Source organism: Trachymyrmex cornetzi, unplaced genomic scaffold, assembly GCF_001594075.2.
Source record: "Trachymyrmex cornetzi isolate Tcor2-1 unplaced genomic scaffold, Tcor1.1 scaffold63, whole genome shotgun sequence".
NCBI classification, from domain to species: Eukaryota; Metazoa; Arthropoda; class Insecta; order Hymenoptera; family Formicidae; genus Trachymyrmex; species Trachymyrmex cornetzi.
In genome coordinates, this window is record NW_017299948.1 from 113,861 (window position 1) to 119,868 (window position 6,008).

Genomic DNA, 6,008 nt, shown 5'->3' on the forward strand with positions numbered 1-6,008 from the left:
TTTGCACTAATATAATGGTCCTTTCTTGGAAAGATAACTTTATACTCACTATCAAGAGAGAGAGGGGGGAGGGAGGGAGTGGGGAGGGGGAGGAATTTTATTTAAAACATTTGTTACTTCTAATATGCCATATCGTATAAAATATATTTCAAAATAATGTATGTATAAATATAATAATGTTATATTAAATACATTTCTGGCGGGGAAATACAAATAAAAAATATTAAATACAAAGTAATATTTACAAATCTGAAAAATTTGATATTTTTTAGCATATTACACCTAAAAAAATTTTTTTAGATTTTTTAAAGGAGTGGAACATTGTTTTAAAAATTAAAAAACTGAGTTTTAATTTTTGACACAATGCTTCACACCTTTAAAAAATCTGAATACGACATATTTCATTCATTAGGGAATGATTAATTCACCATAATTTATTGCAGACAGTACTCAAATATCTCCAATAAAAAACATGCATTAAATTTTTTTTATTTTTTTAATTCACATTTTTCGTAAAAATCTACAAAAATTCTTTTTCATGCTAAAAAGTGTGTCAAATTTTTTGATCCACACGATAGGAAAATAAAAATAAATTGAAATTGACGTTTTTCTTCATCATTACTGTTACATGAATAAATTTAGCAGGTTGAAATTTGGTGTAAAATAATCTTTTAGCGAGCTTAACAATGTTAGGTACTCAAAATTGGATTTGGTTTGGAGGCATTTTTCATATGCTTATTCGGCTAGACCCTTTGATCCTATTGATTTCTGATATTCTTATTCTTTTTTCCTTTTATTTTGAATTAGTCCTGCCAGTTTAATGTTAAGTTAGCAGCGCAACGTTTTTTTTCAAAACGGCACAGGGTATAAAATTTTATTGAGTGTACAAATTAGTATAAAATGAGTACCAATAGGTCCAAAAAGGTTTAATTTGATTATGCTGATTTGATCCTGCCAGCTTTATAGAGATAAAAAGAGTATTTAATGCTGGATCTCATTCGGCTCAGGAATATTAATTAAAAAATGTATTTATATTTTTGACACATTTCGCGGTCATACTGTTATATATAAAAAAAATATGTATGTTAACAAAATAACAAAAACAACCTAAATCTGGGCTAATAAGAGTCAGTGCGAACGAAGGTGCGCAACAAATCTTTCACAAATAATTTTGTTAATCCATATGATGTGTTGATATCATCTTTATTTGAAATCTTGAACGTTTCGATTCTCTTTGGAATTGCACGTCAGGTGCATTTTCCTCAATAACGTAGCTTGGTGACAGCATATTACTTATTTCATGCATCTTGTTATTAGATATTACTCTGATTTATCAGATATTACTCTGATTTATATTTACTTCCGCCTGTGACAACAGCTCATTGCCAACAACAGCTTCCATAGTCATGGCCCCGTCAGCCACCACGTAGATCTTTATTGGGAAATATCCATCATCGATTCGAATGGTATCCTCAAAACATCCTATTGGTTTTACCTCGCTTCCACCAAATCCGGAGAAGTATAGTACCGTCTTTGATAACGTTGGCGCACCTATTTTGTTATATGAACTCTGGTTGATAATATTCAGCTGACTTCCGGTATTCACTAAGGCGTTGAATTCCTTGTCCTGGATTCGGATGTTTTTATACATGCTTTTCGGGGCGTTGAGGCTGTTTACCTTCTGTATTTTATTTTCTTCCTCTGTAGCTTTCATCTTTTTCGACTTTTCCCTCTTACAGTCGGGAGCTTTATGCCCAAACTCATTGCATTTGAAACATTTGGTGCCTTTACTTTTGCTATCGCACATAGTTAATCGATGGCCAATTTCGCCACAATTAAAGCAGCGTCCTCTTTCGGTTTTAATTTCTTGTTTGCAGCCGCATTTGCTGATTTAGTGACACTGGTGGTTCTCATTTTCATTTTCTCATACACTTTTAATTTTTCTTGAATTCTTTCGCATTTCTCCGTACAACACGCTTTTATTTACTGTCTGATCCTCTATGCCATCGATAACGTATTGAAACAAAGCTTCTTCTTCTATTTCGCCTCCAGATGCTATCTCTTTCATTGCGAGAAAGTAGACTTGTATTAATTCATCATTCTTAATTTTCCTTTTGTCCATTTGTCGATGCAGCTCAGCGCTATTTATTCCATCACTAAATTCGTCCTTCAGTGCTTTTTTCAATTTCCTCCATGAATTTATCCCTTTTTCTCCTTGTACGAATAACTTAGCCAGACCTTTTAATGACCTCTTAGCGAATATTAGTTTCTGCAGGTCAGACCATTCAAAAAGCTCAGCTGCTTCTTCAAAATCTATTATTCACCGCTCTATTGGATATTTCTCATCGCCATTGAAAGGTCTGATTGAATCTTCTACGTCTCTGAAAGTTATTGCGAATTTATTTTTCGTCGCCATGTTCTTAGCCTTACCTGGCTGTCTATCGCCTTCGTCCTCTTCGTTTTCTGCTTCGTTTTCATGCAAGCCTTCGTTACTTCCTTCTCTTTCGTCTTCATTGACGTCATTATCGTCATCGTCGTCGTCTTCTTCCACGTCTTTTTCGTCGTTACTCGCCTCATCAAGCGAATTGAGATCCATGAGATAATCACAAACTCGCTGGTTTAATTCTTTCTTCGTACCTGCGTAATCAATCGCTCATACATTGCAAATTGAAATCAAATCGCCCCATGCGAGCTGGGTATCCGCATATGACAACTTCGTTTTATGCTCTTCTGATCCGCTAGCGAACGTAAAACCTTGAAATTCGCGTAGTCTCTTTCTATTTCCGCGATCTCCTTGCTCAAACACGAACTTGTGTAATGCCCTTACGGCTTTCACGGAACTCGTCTTAAGGTTGTTAGCTACGATCTTTATTTGCTCAAACCTTTCTGTCATATTAGTAATTTTTATGATCTTTACCTTAAAAAATGACTAAAAGTACCTCTACTCGCAGCTTTTCCCGCCAGTCTAACCTCTCGGCTTCCTCAATACTTTCCGTCTCGTCGTCTTATAACACCGTTACTGCGACTCTCTTTGTTGTGATCGAATCCCGGCTCGAGCCTCCAAAATTATAGAGATGTTGAATATATGATTTATTTAGGATTCTGATTACAAAATAATATGAGAGAACTGTATATATATAAACGTGTTGTGTGTTCAGCTGGGCTCTTCTCTCTCTGTTAACCCTCTCCGCCGTTTTCAGCGCCACCGCCGTCCCCTTTTTTGGGCGCGATCTCTTGGCACCCTACACTGATAATGTTTTGAATTTTTATATGGTACATTCTTGAAAAGTATGATGTAATATTGGCTATTGTGGTCGTTTTGTTAAACAGTATTTGATGTCCTGTTTCGATGTTGTGTTCTGATAATGCCGACTACGTAGCGTGTTTTAGCCTGACATCACATTGGTATTCTTTTCCGTAGGTTGACCATTCTCCCGGTTTCTCCAATGTATACTTTCGTTACTCTGTGTCTCATTATAAATGTCTACGAAAAATTATGGATTTCTGAGACGAATAAACTTCACTCTATGTCTCACTACGAATATCTACGAAAAATTAAGCATTTTTTGTCTTAATCTATATAGTTTTCCTGTACTTTTTCGTGAATTATTTTTCGCTAGGGCAGGAAAAATCATTTTGCATTCGAAAACTCTTTAAAATACCTATTTATCCATTTTACATTTAAAATGGATTCGAAAAATCCATTTTGCATTTTGCATTTCAAATACACTTTTTAAAAGTATTTTACTATTAGTATTTTAAATCGAATTTGAAAGGCATTTTACCCAGCCCTGCATATGTTAAAAGAAATGTATCAAGAGCAATATGAAATCGACAAGTAAGAATCATTGAATTTTCTAAACCTATTTGATGTATCAGAAGCAGAAGAAATAGAACTCGTAGAAGAAAATTACGTATGCAATGTAAAAGAAATTTTTGTGACGTCGATGATATTTCAGGAGAATATAAAAAAGAAGCAGCTAAATATTGGAGAATTAATAAGTTAAAGTCAAAAACAATTGAATCCGTAAAATCGAGGTTTAAGGAAGTAATTTCAGTAAGACAATTTCGAAGATGGGAAAAGCAAGTGGCTGTAGGTAGTAGCAGAATGAAAAAGTTAAGACAAATTTCAACATGTACATTGGATAAATTTATTGAAATGAAACAATATAATTAAAAAGGCATACACCACGAACGCCAGATGTGGATGGCTTAAATATTAGTATTTGAAATATTACAATAAAATAGACGTTTCGGTCTTAAATTAAACCTTCCTCAGTATTATACAAATTGTCGGAAATAAATTATTACGCATATAAGTAAATTTAAAATATTACGAATATAAATTCTATACGTTGTCAGCGGAGGATTTTATAATGCTCAGTAATAGATTTCATTTTTGATGGACACAACGGTGTTCCATACAAATCAGATTGTCTACCGGATCCCGATAAGTGAACCAAAGCCAATAGGTGCTTTGCACACTTTGCTCAACATCAATACAACGCAACGTAATAATTTATTTCCGACAATTTGTGTAATACTGAGAAAGGTCTAATTTAAGACCGAAACGTCTATTTTATTATAATATTTCAAATACTAATATTTAAGCCATCCACATCTGGCGTTCGTGGTGTATGCCTTCTTAATTATATTGTTTTACATTCTTACCACGGTATAATCTATTTGTTTATTGAAGTAGTTCGTAGGAGAGCAATTATCCACGATATCGAAATTACACGATGGACATTGCAAGCATAACAACAAGAAAACTTACCAGGTTTTAAAGCATCACACGAGTAGTTTCGTAGATTTAAGCTCGAGCATGAAATAGTATAAAAAAAATAACAAAATTTATAACAAAAAAATCTCTAATGTCAAAAGGAGCTTTAGAAACAAATAGTAATAGATTTATTGAGAATGTAAAATATTATATTGAGCGTTATGGAATTGAAAATGTATACAACTTAGACCAAAGTAGGTTTCAATTAGAATTACATGCTGATCGTAGTACTTTGGCAGAGAAGGGTGTAAAAAAAGTAGAGTCTGTAGCACATCTGCGATTACGCACAATTATATAATACAATCTATTATTTCAGCTGATGGTAGATTATTATCTCCACTTCTTATAGTGTTAAAAGACTCTAGTGGGACATTAGGTCCTAGGGTACAAGAAACGATGTTTACTGCAAATAAAATTTTTATTTTGGCGTCAAAGTCTGGTAAATTATCATCTAATCATTTTGAAACTTGGGTAAGGGAAATATGTTTTCCAAATATTGGACCAAATTCAGTTTTATTGTTAGATTAATGGACTAGTCATTGCCCAAATATAATTCAAAGAAATAGGTCATATTCTGCAAGATATTGTTCTGTTAACTATTGCGACTAGAACAACAAGAAAAATACAACCATTAGACGTTTTTAGATTTCGTTTATGGAAGAACTTTATTAAGCATTTTTCAGATCTTCGTCATGCTTTTAAATCTTGAAGTAAAGCTTCATTCAAAAAATACCATTTTTAAATTACAATCATTAACGCATAATCAATTTTTATCACCGAGGTTCACAAATTTGTTGAAATATGCATGGTATAAAAGCGGTTATTTGAAACATAGGCCACAGTAGAATTTGAAACACCCGTAGATTTCTGTTTTAAAAAAATTCGAAACTAACATGCGATATTTGTGGTGCAATAGCTATAATTACTTGCGCATGGTGCAAAAAGTTTCTCTGTATAACGCATTTTTTTCATGATCGTCATATTTGTGATCAGGACATTGAATGTGAACCGTAAATATTGCAATGATTTATATGTATACATTGTAAAAAAATAGTTAAAAAAGTGTCTAAAAAGAGACTTCATAGATATGGTATGTGTATGCATGTGTGTTCGTTTCACGTTTTAATTACAGGGTGGGCCATCTATTGGTACGTTTTTAAAAATGCGATCAAATGAGCATACATTGATATTTTTTATTAATTTTTTTTAGAGGGAGCCACATGAA